Below are 19,333 nucleotides of genomic sequence, written 5' to 3' on the forward strand. Positions count from 1 at the left end.
ATTTGAAAAGTCTCCCCTGAAGGTATGGATATGAAACCCTTTCCTTCGTTTCCAACTGATAAACTGTTCAGTCAGTAGGACATTCTTGCAGGAGTTTTTGGCCATTTTAAAAGATAGTTTCCTTGGGTGAACCAGAGTTAAGCATAGTTATAAAAATTAACTTTATCTACACATGGTAGAATGGGGGAGGGGGGCAAAAAGGGAAACAAATCACTCAACTTGAAACAAACCAGATTAAGACCTTTAGAGATTTCAAGTCCTGGGTATATTATGATGCTCCCTTGAGGTCAGATAATTATAAAATCATAAAACACAAAGCTTACATGATGCTGATATCAAAATAGTTTATTGGAAGAATTTCTTCATGCAAATTCTGACTAAGCTCATCAAAACTGAAAATGTTATGGTATCTCTGTTTTTTGGGTGCCATAGCCACAGGTTGGTTTGTTTTTTGAGCTCTCTGGCACTCACCAGGACTCACAACCCTGCATTCTAGACTACACTTATTAAAATAATGTGGTCCTGAGTTGGACTTGGCTTTTTTGAATACAGGATTTATCATGTCTACACCACTTCCATGATAAGATGTGACTATGGTAGTGCATGCCAGATGGTTAAGGACTGTACAATGTAGGTTATTATTAATTCTGAGACATTGGTGAGAAATAGATCACAGGGGTATACTTAGTGCTCCTGAGAGCCTGAAAAGGTTAATGAATCCAAAAACATGTTGAGCTCATGAAGCAATAACGTTAGGTCTGTTTCAATGTTCCCTGGTCCTTGGTTCCCAGCAACTGGCACCACATCAGGCCAAAGACAGAATAATCACAAATTCCAAGCAACCTCACACATACAGCATTTATTGCAAAATGAAAGTGTGACTCAGAGGGAGAGGCGGGGCACTCACTGTCCGTGAGTAGAGGACCCCGAGGTCTTAGCACACACAGCCTTTTGTATACTCACTTGTTTGTTCTGCTTCTCCTGGGCAGGATTGGTTGCCATTTCCCGCTTTTGGGTGATTGACAGGTTGGGGTTATATAACAGGTTATGTAATGAGTTGGAGTTATATAACCATTTCTTTTCTATGCTTGTGTCTTCCCAGAATCCTTCATGAAAAATGGACTGAGGGGTCAAAACCATAATGTTAATAGATGGTAATGAGCCCCATGACTATTAATTAAGGTCACCAGGAGCTCCTCCTCCTCACTGCACATGCTCTGAGCAGGGAAAAGTTTCTAGCCACAAATATCTCATACTGTGGTTTCTTTCCTGCATTCTGATCGATTCCTTCTCTCCACCCTCAGACACTTCCTCTACCTGCCTTTCCACCTGTTTGTCCTCTTCCCTACCTAACAATAAGGTAGAGGAAATTACAAGGGACTTTTTTAAATGATGTTTTGAAGAAGGGTCACTTGCGATCTTGACATTTGTGGATAAGTTTAGAAAAAGACATTTTCAGTATCAAAACCCCACATATACCACGAATTTGTAGTCAGAGGTTGGTAGATGTCATCCACCAAAAGTCAGGGAAAGCCGTAGCTCCAGGAAATAGGGGTACAACTTAATAAAGAGATGAGGGGGATCCCTAAGATGATGGGGAAGAAAGGTACTAGGAAGCCAGCCGGGAGGACCACTAGTCCAGATTGAGAGGAGAATGGGGGTGGTGCTGGGGCCTAGCTCCTGAGAGACTCCAAAACTGATCAAATAACAGATGCATTTAAAAATCCTAAGAGGAGATTCACAGTTTTTATGGAGAGCCTGCAGGTGAATTACTGAGAGCTACACAGAAAACCAGGCTATTAGCAACTCCAGGGAAAACGAAAAGTTATAAGAAGGAAATGTGATTGTAGTATAATCAATTGCTCAGCTCTGGGTAATAATCTAAACTCTGAATATTGATCAGTGTTACATGATCTAAATGCTCAATATTGAACTAAATACATAATTCTACTGGGGGAAAGGTGGCAGGTTGCAAGTCTGTGGGTTGAAAGTCATAGTGGGGAAAATGCTTTAAGGGCCAGAGCCTCATAGTCTGTAGGAGTAAGTTAACATTCAGTAACTTCCCTCCCTCCCTCCCTCCCTCCCTCCCTCCCTCCCTCCCTCCCTTCCTTCCTTCCTTCCTTCCTTCCTTCCTTCCTTCCTTCCTTCCTTCTTCCCTCCCCCCTTCCCTCCTTTCCTTCCTTCCTTTAAGGCAGAGACTTACTCTATTGCCCTGGGTAGAGTTTGATGGTGTCATCGTAGCTCACAGCAACCTCAAACTCTTGGACTCAAGCCATCTTCTTGCCTCTTGTCCACCATGTCATCCACTAGTCTTTTCTATCGTTAGTAGAGACAGGGGTCTCACTTTTGCTCAGGCTGGTCTCAAACTCCTGAGCTGGATCCACCCGCCTCAGCCTCCCAGAGTGCTAGGATTACAGGTGTGAGCCACTGCGCCTGGGCCTGGAAGTAACTAGATTTAAAAACCTAGAAAAGGCTATACAGATATGCTCAGAGACAAGGAAATAAGTGCCCCCAAACAAATAGGAGTCACTTCTAGAGAGCGGGATTGAGGTGGGTAGATCAGGAACTGGCAAGACAGACCGGAGTCTTGTTGGATTCTTGTAGAATGAGCAACTAGGACAGAGGTGGGCAGACTTCAGCCACAGAGGGGGGAATTAAAGCAGAGAGCTGAGCTGTGGAATTAAGAGCCGCCAGCACTCTATCTTGACTCTGTCTTCGCCTGGGAATTAATAGGTTACAATGAACATCTCTACCCAGCCAGGGCTGGTATTCCACAAACACTGACAATAACAATAATGGGGCTGCCAATCCCAGGGGCCGCAGCAGACACGCTGCAGATTGCAGGGCCCCAGGAAGATGTCACTTGCTTTCCTAGTGTTATTGTGCTTCTTTTCACAACATATGGGTTCCTTTCTTTTTAGGAAGAAGGTGCTGCTTGGAGTTATGCCGAGATTCCAGAAAACCCCCCTCCCTAATCTGGAAATAGCTTCTTTTTTTTTTTTTTTTTGTAGAGACAGAGTCTCACTTTATGGCCCTCGGTAGAGTGCCGTGGCCTCACACAGCTCACAGCAACCTCCAACTCCTGGGCTTAAACGATTCTCTTGCCTCAGCCTCCCGAGCAGCTGGGACTACAGGCGCCCGCCACAACGCCCGGCTATTTTTTGGTTGCAGTTTGGCCGGGGCCGGGCTTGAACCCGCCACCCTCGGCATATGGGGCCGGCGCCCTACCAACTGAGCCACAGGCGCCGCCCTGGAAATAGCTTCTTAATCAGGGGTCTAGAGAGGGAGAGCTGGTGGATTCTGTGAATCCCCCGAAAATCTCTGCAATGTTGCATCTGCATGCACACTAGCATTTATTTCGTGGAGGCTCAGTATTCGGCCATGCAAAGGGGTGGTGTCTGCAACTCGAAGCACTAAAGGGAAGACCACAGGCAACTAGGCCAGGAGAAAGTGATGTCACCATTTTAGGGCATCTCATCAGTAGAAATCGTGGGGAAAAAGGGAGGCATCCCAGGGGTCCCACAGGCTTCTAGATGAGTCCTGCATTGTCACTCTAGGTTACTGACCTTCCAGGAGGGGGCCCATGAAGCAGGGCCCTGTGGGGGCAGGGATGTCAGCTCAGCATAGCAGGAAAGGTTCAAGGTGTCATTGAGCTGGGAAGGAGCAGAGTCTCAGAGCTCTTTTGTAGGGGTTATGAAGGGAGGCTGAGATTCATGAATCACAGACCATCAGGAGCACAATGCAGGTATTTGTAGTGAAGCCTTCACTGCCAAGTCCACACGCTGGCCATGAAGAACTCTGCTGTCAGGAGGCGGGTCCTCTTTGTTCCATATTAACAGGTTGACTTTGGGCAAGTGATTTAATATCTCTAAGCCTCACTTTCCTCATCTGTTAAATGGGAATCACTTTACCCAATTCAGATACCCAGCTATCTCTGAGGACTATAGAATGATGTTAAAACATTTGATTCTGGGTAAATGGTTATTCCATGGTTGGTAGCTAGTGTTCTTACTTTTTAAAAATGTGTAAACCAATGTGATGAGATCTTATTTTTTATATTAAGGAGACAGAAATTTAACATTACATTTACGTATGTTTTACTCCAACATTAATATTCATTTTCAATATTCACCCTGGGGTGGTGAGTGTTTCTTTCTCAAGGGGGCATTTGGCAATGTCTGGAGACATTCTTGGTTATCACAGCTGGAAGGGAGTGTCCTGTCATGTAGAGAACAGAGGCCAGACAAGCTGCCAGCACCCTGCTGTGCTCAGGAAATCCCTGCAGCAAAGAACCATCCCGGCCCAACCTCAGTAGCTCCAAGGTAGAGAAAGCTTGATCAAGCCGGGAAGTAGGAAACTTGAATACAAAAATGCCATACCTCATTGGTGGCTATCACTACAGTCACCAGGTAGCCTAGGGTAGTACTGCAAAGGTGACCGTAGTGATATTCATAAAGGAGGTATGTAGCATTTTTTCTAGGAAGAGTTCATGAATTTTATTGTCAGAACTCATAGGATGTTAGCACTGATGACTATTCCAGAGGAAGAGTTCCAAAATTGAAGAGTGGACTAGTTGGTGCATAACTTCCCAAAGGGAGTACTTTGAAGGTGGCTGTAATAACATTCAGCAATGAGGTAGACCGCTCTTTTTCTAGGATGAATTTGTGAACTTTATTGTCCAACCTTGTGTGTATGTTTGTGGGTATGTGAGGGTGTGTAGAGAGAGAGAGAGAGAATGGGAGCTCCAGAAGTCATCTGGAATAGGTTCTACTGAAGGGAATTCAGGGCAATTGTTTCGTTGTACTTTTTAATGTGTTTTATTATATTGAACAAGTCTGTTATTTAGGAGACAAATTAAATATTCAGCTTCCTTTATATACACAATATTCCGATATATATTAAGTCTTCAGGAGAGTACTTTACTGTTTGAGCTTTTAGTGGAAGGAAAAAATGGGGTCCAGAAAAAAATTAAGCCTGAGTTCTGACATTAGCTACGCAGTTGAATGCAATTCTTAAGGTTTATTTAGAGCACAAGAGGGAAATTTTGCAGGTGTAACTCTTTTTTTTTTTTTTCAAAATCAACACACAGCCAATTACTTTATTCTTAAGAAAACATAAAGGGAAATGTCCAGTTTCAAAAGAAAACACACCACTGTTTGACCCTAATGTCTTCCTCAGGGTTTTCAGCAGTCTGGACACACGGCCATGCAGATTTGTCCACCAGCTTGAAACATAGACATTGGTGTCCAAACTTAAAAACCTTACGTAAATTATGGCTACATAAAAAGTTTAAATGAAATTGTAAGTGAGCCCAACTATATCACAGATCCTGAATGTCAGGAAATAAGGATGGTTTAAAAATCAAACAGATGATCAAAATCAGCGAGCTAGCAATTGACTGATCTCATCTTTTCTTCTCTAACACATAAGCAGTTCAACTTGGGATAAGCAAGGAGTCTTTTTAGAGGCACAAAGAACTTTTCTGCAACCCAGAGAGTGTAGGAGACTTCTTTATCCTTTCTCTTTCAACCTCTGTGAAGGCTGGTCTAAAGCATAGCATGAGGGTCTCTCGGCCAGCATCTGTTGACTCATTACCCAGTTCCCTGACCCTCTGTTCTTTCACCCTCCGCAGATACCTCACTCTCAAGCTTTCTCAAGCTTTCCAGTTGTCGGGATACTTCATTGACCAATATGAGTCTGAGGAATCTTTCCTGCTGTAAACTTGGTATGAGGCTGTAAGAACAGCTTTATAAGTATGCTGGGCAAGCTGCTCTGAAACACACAGTTCAGCCGCCTTTCCGCCATTTTCCCGGAAGAGTCCTATCTGTAAAATACAGAATCCAACACTCTCAGCACCAGCTGGTGGTGCTCCCACACCAGTAAATGCCACAGAGTCATTATAGAGATTTGCTGCATGGAAAGCTCCGTTCTGAAATTCCACTCTAGTCCACTCAAATTTATGATCTGAATCTCTTAAGGTCACTGTTGGAAACAAGGGATTGAATTCAGAGTTTGGTGTGCTGACCAGTACTGTGGATGGCAATGAGTAGCCAAATGCTACTTCAGGAAATACAGATTGTCTGAATCCAAATGTGCTATTAATTCAATACACATCATCAAGTCAAATCCAAGCCAATGGGAGTCTCTCTCCACAACAGAGCCACAAGACAATGGAATAGTCGGATCCAACTCCTGGGGTTGCAGAAAATGCCCCAGGACAGGAGCCCACAGTTCTCCTTTCCATCGTAATTTATCCCCATCCATGTCTACTCCAGCAAGCAGTTCAATGCGTGGAAACACTTTTAACTGCCTTATGAGTGAAGTATCACCACATCCCAGGTCTGCAACCTTCTCGGGTTAATGTAGATCCGCTAAATCTTTAATGAACGGGCACCGCTGTCTGTATAAGGAAGGTTTAAACTGAATTACCAGTGCACTGGGACTTCCGTTATTACACGGTATATCCTTCTCTTCCATTTTGTTTCTAAGTTTTGTTGAAACAAAAATGCAGATTTATTCTTCAAGCTCTAATCAAGAGAATCAGCAGCAACTCAGCACAGATAACAACTGGGCCTCCAGTGCAGATGAAAAAGTCCAGGTGTAACTTTCTAATATCCAAAAATGTCTTTCAGGCTTCATTCTAAAATTATGCTCACACTGACTGAGTCTGTGGGCAGCAGCATTAAGCAACTATTTGTCTATCATGGTTTGTAAACTGTGGCCCATCCTTGAAAATGATCATTTTGGAAACCATTGTGCAAAAGATAGAAAGGCTGAATTTTTGCAATAATAACTTGTGGTCCATGATTCTTTTCTCTTTTATTATAAACCCAAGTGTAGATATGTTAACATCAAGAATATAAAATAGGACAGAAAGGGCACCCAAAGTGGCACCGGGACTCTAAGGGTTGACTGCTGGGTTCTCATCCCAGCCCTCTCCTCTAGCTTTTGTGGGTAAGTCTTTGCTAAGAGTCAAGTCTCACCTGATAGGCCTTGCAGACGTAGTCATTTCCCATTGACGGTACCTTGCAAGCAATTCACAAACATTTTCATATTAATATTGAGCAATTTCTCTACATTCTAATCCATCAAAGTAGGCTATTAATCCTTCCTGTACCATTCTCTATTCAAATGCTAACAATTGTCTTCTCACAAGCTAAAACATTTGTCCGACAGCCCCTCACACAAAGACCCTGCATTGTTAGCGATGATGGATCAGAGTGTTAATATGAAGGACGCAATGTAAATTATATCATTGATATAGTACATATGTAGAGGGAAAAAAATCTTTTTAAGAGATCATTTGTATGCTAAAGATAATGAAAGTGATCCCATGGTACAGCAACCTTAATTTTCCTTTCTAAGAGGGGGGAAAAAAAGATTCTTTATGGTAGAGAATATGGAAATCATCATGATTTATAATAGCACGAATGCCATCATTTACTTCCTGAAAAAAATAAAATATACACTGTTTCTTTTAGAGAACTTATTGAAATGAATCACAGGAAACCTTGTTAAAATCTCTCTTAACAATTGCCTACCTTGTGGTTACCAGGAGAACAATGTGGATAATAGAACTCAACTTGGTATGAGAAACAGATAAATATCTCCATTTGGAGGTTGTGAGTAGGCTGACCATTTATGTTTATTATTAAAAGTCTTTGAGTGAGGAGCAGCACCTGTGGCTCAAAGGGGTAGGGCGCTGGCCCCATATGCCGGAGGTGGTGGGTTCAAACCCAGCCCTGGCCAAAAAATGCAAAAAAGAAAAAAAAAAAAGTCTTGAGTGATATCAACTTGAGGGGTGCATATACTTAGGTCCCCCATAATAAGAGATGCCAGGTATAGTAGTAAAGTAGGTGTTCAGAAACAGGCTGTAATTGCTATTAACACCAGTGATATTTGATAATGCCTCCATTTTCACATTACCGCTAACTCCCAAGGACAGGAACTGACCATCTATGTAGGGTGTTCTTCCTAGCTAGTCACAGGTCTTAACAGCTAGCAAAGGAATCACTTGGATGCTTTGTTCACTTATATTTATCCACCGCCTACAACAGTGGTCCCCAACCTTTTTGGCACCAGAGACCGATTTCGTGGAAGACGGTTTTGCCATGGATAGGGTGGGGTGGGGAGAGGAGGCAGAGCTGAGGCTGTAATGCTGTGAAGCTGGGACCAGTACCAGGCCTCAGCTGGGGCCTGGGGACCGCAGACCTCCCAGGTTGGTGGTCTTCAGTGTAAGCCTTCTGTGTAAACGTCTACCTGAAGCTAGACATTCAGGAATCATCCTTGAGATCTACTTCTTCCCCATCAACTCCCACCCACACCCAGTCTTGTCAAGACTTGTCAATTCTTCCTGCAAACTATCTTCCATATTTGTCATTTCCCTAGACACCACTAACCTGAGTCTGAGACACCACCATCTCTCCTGGGGTCATCAGCGAAGCTGGTCTCCCTTCACTCTCTGCTCCTCTCTTCACCACACAGCCCAAGGGACCTTGAAATTCACATTTGATCAAGTTGCTTTCCTGATTTAAAAAAAAAGGAAAAGTTTTAAAAAATCAATGTTTTCCCACTGTCTTCACAATAACCTCTCTAATCTGGCCCTGACTATTCCTCTGCCCTCCCCAGCCCCCCATCACTCTGATGAACAGATGAAGATGAACTTCAGCTCCTCCGCCTCTCAATGTCTTTCCTGCCAACAGATCGTGCATAAGCCTTTGTTTGCCTTTCTGCTCTTGCTCTTTGCTTGATTAAGTTCTCTACATTTTCTTCAGACATCAGCTGGAACATCCTCTCTCAAGGAAACTTCCCTGACCATGCCTCCTTGCACCAATCTACCTCGTCCCAAATTTAAATCACGTCTCCAGATACATCCTTCATGTTCCCTTCACAGTATTTACCGTGAGTTAGAGAAATTTATGCACAGGTGATTATTTGCCTAATATCTACCTTCCCTTAGGCCACCTACCCCCCGAAGGGCACAGATCAAATTGATCTTTCTCCTTACTTGGCCCTCACTACCCAGAACAGTACTTGGCACATAGAAGTTGCTCAGTAAATTGTCAACAGAAGCAGCAGCTTAATCGGCACAGGTCATTTTCCTAAGCGTTTAGGAAATAGATACATGCATACAACTTAGTACCTCAAAATGGCCATGTTAAATTTGAGAATAATTAAAAAATGTAACATAGTGGACAAATGTGAATCCCCAGGCTCTGAACTATTTAGAAACTTGGTCTCTGACTCATTGTATGTATTTGATTTCCTTTGGAATTTAAATAGTTTTAAATTTGAAACAGTAATATATGATGGTGGCTGTTCAACTCTGTTAAACACTATTATTGTTTTTTTATTTTTTTAAACTTTATTTTCAATTATTTATTTTTTAAGAGGCAGGGTCTCACTCTGTTACCCAGGCCAGAGTGCAGGGGTGCTAAAACCCGCTGTGAAGGATTAGGGACCCCTGTTTTTAGGTAGCTCCTGGGCCTGGCCAAGTTCAAGACTGAGTTTCCGAGTCTGCTCCCTGTTCTTCAGGGAGTAACATCCACAGTGCTCCAATTGCTTCTGGCCATGAAGCTTTCAGGCCTAAAACTCAGGCAGAAGAAGGGGAGGCAAAGAAAAGAGAAGAGAGGAGGGAAGAGCAGGCAGACAGGAGAAGTTCCAGATAACCGGTTACGCCCCAGGTCAGGGCACAGGGTAGCTTTCCAAAGCAAAAGGACAGAAACTCAGCACTTTATCCTGAAGCCTTAGCAGGGGCCTCATGCTGCTCCACTTTGCACAGTTCAAGTGAGAGCACTTCCTCTAAATGGCTGCTCACTTGTGAAGGGCGCTCACGTTCAGTGGTACCGTCCACACACAGCCAGACAGTCCTGGGGGCAGGGTGTTGATGGTGGTGGGGCAGCAGGGAGCCTTTCTGTTCCTGGTGCTAAAAGCTAGTGGGTAGATAATTATTCAAGGTCAGGCTTGTAGCATTGGATGCCAGGAAAAAAAAAAAAAAAAGCAAGCCAACATTATGAGTTAGCCAATACTTTGCAAACACTTGTTTAAGGATTTCCTAATTACTCTAAGTGGTTCCTCCAGCCTTTGCACTTAAAAGGCTGCTGTTGGTATGATGTCATCCTCTGCCCATTATCTCTGCAGTCAATTTGCAGTATTAGAAGAGGCAGCAAGAAAATATTTGCAAACATCAACATTCTCAAGTCTTAAAAGATAATCCCCCTTTCAACTCCCTATGAGCGTATCGGCAGCACCGTTAGGTTTTCAGATTTCTCTAAACGGTAACACCAGCTGGATTGCACAGAAAACCTTTCTTCTGAGGAACTCAAAGAAATTTCTAAAGTGGTATCACATCAATCACCAAGCAAGTCCTCAGAGGACTGGCCAGGCAGGTAGTTAGAGGGTAATTAGAAATGCAAATTAATAAGCCCCTTTTAAACAGCTCCCAGAGGTGGCTTCCACCTGAGTAAATCTGGTGTAAGATTTTAGTTTAAGGATAGCTAGATGGGCTCAGCGGATTCTGACCCATCCAGGGCCTGCATTGGTTCATTCATTCTTCACAATGACAGTATTATCATCATCATCTCCACATTGCAAATGGGGACTGAAGTATGAAGAGGGGAAGCAGAGTAGGCGAGGCCACTCAGCTCCCTCAGGGACACGCCCAGAACTGCAACTCAGCCACATCTATCTGACTTTTAAAAGTCCAGACTATAAACTATCACAGGGCTACACAATTTCTTCTCCCTCCTGCAAATAGAAGATTGGAGGGACTTGACCAAATCCCTCTGTAAGTGGAAATCTTGCTTAATTAAAATGCCAGCGAGGTCAAGAATGCTTCGAGGCCAAACTGTCTGGTTTCTCATCTTGGCTTCTCCAGGGAAGTCATGGGTGATCCTGGACAAATCATGTAACGTCTCTGAGCCTATCTTTCTTTATCTGGACAGTGGAAATTATAGTGGTTTTTACCTTGGAGGTAGATGGTGGAGATTAAATGAGATAATACTCATGTAGCTAATCATATAGATAAGTCTATCGGTATATAGATATTAATTATATAGACAATTAATGAGCTACTTAGCGTAGTATTTAGATATAGTAAGTGCTCAATAAATGTTTGAGTATCATTATTATTATTAACATCTCTAACCTATATCTTAGTGTATTTATTAATTATATATTATACATATGAATATAATAAATAATTGGGATTATTATTACTATTATATTACCATTATTATTATCACTGGGAGATTTCTGGCACATGGAGAGAAGGCTAAACTCACATCATGTCCTTGGAGGACCCCTGCCCAGTTAATCCTCAAACTGACAATTGGTGCAGAAGGTTTTGAGGGCCAGCTTTGTCAAGGAGCTCAGCTCACTAGAATCTTCCTCTCCTCAAAGGTAGGATAGAAATGTTCCCACACTGCTCCTCTCCCTTCAGCCTGGTCGTCCTATCACTGGCCAAGTATTTATGAGGTAAATCCTTTCAAAGCGAGGAAGCTGCAGTTAATTTCATATGCAAAGAGAGAGCCTAGGGCTCAACATTAGTATCCTAATTTATGAAGAGTGAAATAAACTCCAGACTTGGTCAGCTGGTAAGGCGATCATGGAATACCAAGTGACACCAAGCAGAGTCGCTCAAATTGTAGAAAAATGAAATTCAGTAATATTTGAAAAGAATTCGACTCATCTGAAGCTTCTAGACCTTCCAAAACTCAGTAATAACTAATGCACCCAGTGTAATGAATAAAATGAAAGTGTGACCAGGATCTCACCGTTTTATTTATAACTAAAAAACTGAAAGTTGCTCTCTCTCACGGATTGGACTAAAGTTATTGCTTCATTTACTTAAGCATTTCACATCAGGTAATTCTCTGATGATAAATCACACTGAAACTGATTTCAGTTTTAAAATGAAACAAAAAAATCTACATTAAAATATGAAAGCTAAGAGATTTGCAGACCTGAATTATTGGGGTACTCACGCTAAGAAAGGATGACAAATTGAAAAATAAGCATGTACTCACTTTGAGAAAATAAATCTGGTCCTCAGAACCACCCATTACGAAAGGGAAAATAAACCGCCTCTCCTTTCATTAGGAAAACTCATTTGCATCAACATTTATACTTACATCTGTAATGATGCACGGTCCCAGCCTGGATACAAGGTGGTAATTCAATCAAAAAGCTCGGTTGACATGCTGTCATAAACAGCAAAAATGGAAACAGAACCTTGGGAATAAATCACCCTCTTACTATTCAGCTGGGACCACACTGGGCTATTTGACACTACATGCATGGGTGCAGTATTTCACAAATATAAAAAAAATACCCTTTATTTCCCTTTTATTTCCTGACATGTGGCTGTTGGGACTGGCAGCTTGTGGAACTCCGGCAGAGGCTGGGATTGATCCCAGTGGTGGAATCGGAAGGCAAGCAGTGAAAACAATAAGGCAATTACCATTTTTTAATTAAGCTAATTTTAATCAAAATCTTAAAAACACTGGAAATTTTAATCCTAAGCATCAGGTTTGTACACACACCTCCGTTTCGAGGGAAGCAATCTTACTGCAAAATGGCATCATTTTCAAATCTGCAATATTTTCAGTTGCTAATGTAATGTCATCGCTCAGCCCATCATTTTCCAGGCTTTTCCAGGTAATTTCTTAGATAGTGGTGAGCAATCCCAGTGACTTTGCCCTTGTTGTTCCCTCTGCCTGGGACATTCGTCCCCCCATGGCCTCACAGGAGGTTTCTTTTTTTGTCATTCACATTTGAATGTCACATCCCCAGTGTGTTTTCCCCGACTTCTCTCTTTATCCCTAACCATGCTCATCTTTCTGCTACATCGTCCTGTTTTTCTTTTAAACAATTTTTTATTATAGGAAATTTCAAGCATTTTTAAAACTAAAGGAACTAACAACACTGAGTGTGGTGCTTACGCGGGCAATCCTTGTACTTTAGGAGGCCAAGGCAGTGGATTGCTTGAGCTCAGGAGTTCGAGACCAGCCTGAGTGAGAGCAAGACCCATCTCTACTAAAAATAGAAAAACTAGCTGAGCGTTGTGGCAGGTGCCTGTAGTCCCAGCTTCTTGGGAGGCTGAGGCAAGAGGATCGTTTGGCCCCAAGAATTTAAGGTTGCTGTGAACTATGACATCACAGCACTCTACCTAGGGCACAGAGTGAGACTCTGTCTCCAAATACATATATATGCATGTATGTATATATATATATATGAGTTGAGATAAAAGGAAGTATTAATTAAATGATAGGAGAAGTGGGTCTAAGATACAGCCCAAACTGGGGCAATCTGAGGTAAGTGACTGAAGTTTGGTAATGTTGCCTTAGAAAGCAGGTGTGCAGGGTCGGGGAGGGGCAAGGTGCAGACCAGTCCGAGGCACGTCACCAAAGCAGGGAGGGGAACTCAGCTGGGAGCTCAGGCAACGCTGAGATGAGAAGGCAGGTCGAGGGGAGGAGATAATAGACCATCTCAGGCCCCAGATTCTGATGCCCTTGCAGGTCAAGGTGGGGACAGGGGGCTGATGACAGCTCTTTGGGCCAGACACACAGCAACATTTGCTCACTGTCCTTTTCCTTGGGTTCTCTTCCCGGATGGGAATTAATTGATCAACTGCTCATGAATTCAGAAAGTCAGTCCTGGGCTGTACCTCCTGGGTCACAGTAGGGGACAAGAATCCCACCAACACAGGGACGTGGCAGCTGAAGTGTCACATGTATGATGGGGTAAGCCCAGGTGGGCACCCAGAGCCAGGGAGCGGATGATCCGGGTGGGTTTCCCTGGCATCCAAAGTGAGTCTTCTAGGATGAGACTGAGTTGGGTGTGGGTGTTCATCAGGGCTGTTTACTAACACCTGTTTCTCTCCTTCCAGGTCCATAGTAAGATCACACTTTTTCATCCTCTTTGAGGTTAGCTGTGGCTGTGTGACTTGCCCCTCATTATTTATTGGTCAATAAAATACGAGCAAAGTAACACCAGGGAGCAGATTCACAGGCTCATTGACATTTGGGGCCTCATAATTCTTTGTCGTGGGGGGCTGTCCTGTGCATTGTCGGGCTCTCAGTAGCGACCCTAGCCTGTATCCATTAGATCAGTGGCACCACCTTCCCAAGTCATGACAACCAAAAAATGTCTCTAGACATTGCCAAATGTCTCTTGGGGAAAGAGGGGCTCCCCCTCCAGCTGAGAAGCTTTGCTCTGGACAGAACAGGGAAAATGGAGCAAATGTGAGTGGGTCAGGACAGAGGGTGGAGAGCAGGGAATGAAGAGAGAGGAGGCAGGAGGTGGAGGGAGAAACTCAGGATGAGCAGTTTAGACCCGGCACAGATACTGTCACATTTGGGCTTTGGGAAGATCATCCTGGCTGTGTGAGACTCATTCTAAAGTTTCCAGGCCTCTTGACAAAGGCCTTGATCCTCAGGACCTGACCCGCCGGGATTCTGCCTGACTCGTAAATCCTAGTTAGCATGAGTTGGCATAAGTCTGGCCCAGAGAAGATCCATTATTATTGGCTTTGAGACAAGTTTCTCGGTACTAAGGAGGACTGTGACACATGCACCCATTTTACAGATGAGGAAATAAAGACTTCGAGAACAAAATGCCTTCTGAGCACAGCATGGCTGGGAAATGGTCTTTGGGATAATGGGCACAAAATGTGGGGCTTTCCAAACTCAGGGCCCTTGCTTGCCTCCTGCGAGTGGAAAATATGGATTCTAAATCAACAGGACAAACAACTTTCTAACACTAAGTCATCACAAAAGTGGAATATTTTAAAATCAAACTCTTACAGAGGTTTACACCTAGGAGATATTCTTCAAGGAATATTATAAATATTCACTCACATACTCCTCATAAAACTGTGTATGGTAGGGACTATTATTATTTCCATTTTACAGATGAAAAATGAGATAGATAGAATCAAAGTAATTCATCTAAGATCATATAGCTTGTAAGCTGCAGAGCTGGGATTCAAATGCGATTAGTTCATACTCTTAATCACTCTACTGTGCCAGCTCTTAGTAGAAAGAGCCTACTTTGTGATGTAGTGAACTTCCAGCCAATGGCACTTTAGGTCAATGCTGGCCATTTTAGGACACGTAAAAACATAAAGGACAGAACTTACTGTATACCAGAGGCTCAATCAACAGCCACCAACTCTCAGGGGAGTCCAGTATGGACAGACAGGGGGCATCCAGAGTCTCCCAACATCCCTTCCAACTGGTATTGGTATTAGCATCCCAAGAAAGGGCGTGTACCGGCTCACACTCAAGGTCTAGATCACCAGGAAAAACAATATGAAGGAGACCACAGCATAGCAGTGAGAGTACTTGGTATGAGCCAGGCCTTGACCTGAGCCTGTCGCATACATTAGCCCATTAAATCCTCCAGCAACCTGTGGCTCAAGTACTATTATTATATATGGTGCACAGATGAAGAAATGGATTCTATGAAGATGAAGCAACTTGCTTCCCAAGTTACTCATCTGGACCTGAGACCCAGACGGTTGTACAGTAACTCTCTACAGACTTGACTCTTGGTCCTGCAACACGACTTCAGTTCTAGTTTACAATTTAAATCATATGGGCCAGAAGGTTCAAAAGAGCAACTCTTTCTGGTGGAGAGCATCAGAGACTTCAAGAAAAGTGCGTTTACCTGTCAGTGGTGGAGTGAGTGCTCACCTGGGCCAGGTCCTGTGTGTATCAGCATTCTGGGGGCTCCAGCAGCAAAGAGGTTCTGTGCTTGCTTTATAAAGGAGTAAGCATCCAGAGAGAAGAAAGACTTGGCAAAATCTCCCCAAGAGAAGGGAGAATGTCTTCGATGCCATCATGGAGTTCAGTGGGGCTTTCCTAGGGCAAAGCCATTTGGTGTTTCAGAGGTTCACAGCCAGCCCGATTTGCTTTCCTTCTAACTTTGAAAGTAGCAAAGAACAAAGTCAGTCAAAGCTACCAGTGGAGCTCTGAGTGGCCACAGTAATGCGTGGAAGCCATGAAACCCTGGAGAGCAAGGACTACTCAGCTTATTAACTATATCTCACTCCCAAGTATACATGCATACATGCACACAGGCACAGATACACGCGCGCGCGCACACACACACACACACACACACACACACACGCACGCACATGCCCACTTGGGAAGAGGAATCAGCGGCACTCCCTCTCCTTCAAGGACTGTGGAAGGCGTCCTGATGATTAGTTTGGATCAATCTGGACACCTCCACCATCTCCATGTCTGAGCACCTGTGGTGAGCCACACAGGGATTAGGTTTAAAGCTCCAGGCACGTCTGAGGTGGCGGTGCAAGAGCCCAGGCGGAAATGATGTATGTCTGCTCCGCAAGTTCAGGGAAAGCGGGAAACTTTCAGACGCGGGAGCCTTGCAGATCCCTGGGCCAGCTGGGTCCACTGCACACAGTCGGCCAACAGGAAGAGTCTCGATTAGACAGAAAGAAAGGAGATGTAACCTTGCCCAAGGTCAGCTTCCTCCTGCCATGGAAGGATCCGACACCACTGAGAGCTTTGCCGAAGGAGCTTCCTAGAACGCATGCGCAAGACCAGGCCTCAGAGAACGCGAGGTGCCGCGGCCCGCCGCTAGGCCCAAAGCCCCAGCTTTCCAAAAAAGTTACAGAGTCATTCACCAGAGCGCGGCCATCATAGAATAAACTTTGAACTTGTATCTGTTCTTCTTTTCTTGGTTGCGGTAAGCAAGCCAGAGCTCCCACCTTGTGACGTCCCGAGCACCCCAGAGCTTGCCACGGGCTGGGGAGAGGCTCTACCTGGTGGGGGCCTGGCAGCACCCCCTGCCCTTAGTCCCTTCACTTCTGCAGCAGATGCAATCAAAACCTTTCACTAGCTGACAAGGGAAAGGCAGCGCTGCCTCCAACTGCTGGATAATTCAGGGAAGCCCTTTCTCATTTTAATTGGTTTCCTAACTGGACTGTTCATGGGTTGTGCAATAGCTTGGAATAAAAAGGCTGGGCGAGCAATTGTGTACCTGGCATTCCTATCTGGCAGGAGTTAATAGTTTTACAACAAGAAGGAGAAACCCCCGAAGTTCACTGGAATGCCACCGTTTTCTTTTTTCGTTCTCAAGCAATCCCTTGATTGGAAATGAAGCAATCCTCCAATCAGAAATGATGTCAGCTGTGCTTACCCAGAAGCGAGCTGGTGCTTCCCCAGCCTCCAGTTCTTCTTTCATTTAGTGGCACGTAAAGTTACAGGAGCTCTCTGGGGCCTGTCAGGTTTTTAACGGCTCCCTTGCTCACTGGCTGGAGATAAGGGGGTAAGGAGGACCCTGGATGGGCCTGATTGATTCTCTGGAACGAAGGTTTGTCTTCCCCGGCGGGATGGATGACTTCATTCCAGTAGATGAGGTCACCTGAGTCAAGGCAATAAAGCCATCTGATATTCTCATGAAAGCTAGTTTTCAAAGCAGCTTCTGAAGAAAAGCATCCCCGTTCCCCTCTGCCTACATGCCCCCAGTGAAGCCGCGTCTGCACCACGACCCTTCTTTTTGCTGTAAAATTTATTCCAGAGTCAAATTTGTGCCCCCAAAGCAAACGCTGAAGCTAAATTGAATGGTTCTAATTTACAAAAATTGCAGGGAGGGCATTGTGCAGAAAAATTGTCCATAACGTCTAGGACACTTGGCTGAAATAAGCTGAGTGACGTTTTCCCAAAGGAAATCATATCCTAATTGTTGCCACATCATTGCAACTGGGTCCTTGGTTATTTCCAGCAAGCTTGCTGCTCTCTTTCAGCTCTGAAGGTCCTGGTATCAATTTTCTGGTAGAGAAACAGCAGACTTGGGAACTCGGCTTTCCTCTAATCCTGCAGATTACAAGTAACTTTTTCATAAAGCTGCTTCACTGTGATGGCGTAACCTAACCTAAGTTGGTGACGCTAGGGGAGGTTTTCATTTGGAAAACGGAGGAAAAGTTGATGATTTTGTTTATTTCGATCAAGAAATAAGATGATCGCTGTCTATCATTGTAAATAATTTTACATGGGCGGCGCCTGTGGCTCAAAGGAGTACGGCACTGCCCCATATACCGGAGGTGGCGGGTTCAAACCCAGCCCTGGCCAAAAACTGTAAATAATTCTACAAAATATTTACAAAATATTCTCTACTCCTTGGCCACCTCTGTTTAAAATTTTATAACTAATATTTTGTAAATGAAGGTACATCTAGTTACAATTTCCCATTTTCTCCTACGTATGATGGCTTTATGGGAGACTTTTGGGAGACCCTTGTAAAAGTCGTTTCTGATGTGGGTCTTGAACTGATTTATTTGGCTAAGTGCTTGGTGCTTGGTGGTAAATCTGAGAAATTAGCTAACTTCCCAAACTGTGGTGTCCTGTAATTTCACATTTCACACAGTAGTGACCTCAACACTGAATAAACTCATCCCATATTTTGTAGAAATTGACATGCCATCTTTGCAGGATGCAAGATTATTTTGTGTCCCATCAAGAAAGGAGAAAACATTTATGATTAAACCACATTCCTAAGATTTCTTACCATTTTGGGTAAAAGAATATGTATGTTTTAATATTGAAACATAGATTTTAGTTATATGTGTATTACCCTTGGGTTGTCATTTGGAATTTTTGTTGAAAATATCTTTTAAAGATTTATTTAGACACAGATTTTAACCATACATCACCCTCAGAGTCATAGACAATAAAAGCAAGACATATTGGTTAAGGCAATGACAGCCTGGTCATAATCCCTGATTTGCTGGAAGCAATTTTAAGAATACCTCCCCTGAAAGATGCATTCTGACTCCAGAAATGTTCAAATGGGGAAAGGTATGTGTTAGAACTAAAGAAACACTGAAATTTGGCACATGATCAATACTCAGTAAAAGATAGATAGTTGTTACCGTACTAATTGTCATTCCTGAGAGGGATTGTAATGTGCATCATTGCAAATTTCTCTTTCCCTACTTTCATCGAATGGGAGTTTAATAAGTTTTGACATCTGAGTTTCCCTGGACAAAGGGCCCTACACTCTGTCTGCTGAGGCTTTCTTCTACCATTCAACCTCAGGCCCTCCCTGACCCTGCTTAGGTCGCTTGTCCATTTCTGACGTAGGGGAATGGGATGTTTTGATTGGCCAGACCTGGGTCATGGGGCTGCCCTCTGTTGCCAGGTGTAGAGTTGGCCCCCTTAAACCTACCTACCTGGCCCGGGCATGGAGAAGGAGAGATTTCTCAAGGAAAGATCAAGATGGTGTATTATGAAAAAGGAGAAAGGTTGTGAGGTAATTCAAACCACATCACTTGACTCCACTCAGGCCGCAGACAGCCACAGTT

At 43.7% G+C, this 19,333-nt stretch overlaps 1 long non-coding RNA gene across 1 annotated transcript; it reads right to left on the bottom strand.

Annotated features, from left to right (window-relative positions):
* Positions 1–5,629: 5,629 nt before the first annotated feature.
* On the bottom strand, positions 5,630–16,854 carry LOC128568735 (uncharacterized). The gene is made up of 3 exons (XR_008375211.1): positions 15,696–16,854; positions 8,400–8,525; positions 5,630–7,025 (listed from the first exon to the last, which is right to left on the bottom strand). It is a non-coding gene; the product is annotated as an uncharacterized LOC128568735 (long non-coding RNA).
* Between the last annotated feature and the right edge of the window lie 2,479 nt (positions 16,855–19,333).

The sequence above is a fragment of the Nycticebus coucang genome, chromosome 2 (genome assembly GCF_027406575.1).
Source record: "Nycticebus coucang isolate mNycCou1 chromosome 2, mNycCou1.pri, whole genome shotgun sequence".
NCBI lineage: Eukaryota > Metazoa > Chordata > Mammalia > Primates > Lorisidae > Nycticebus > Nycticebus coucang.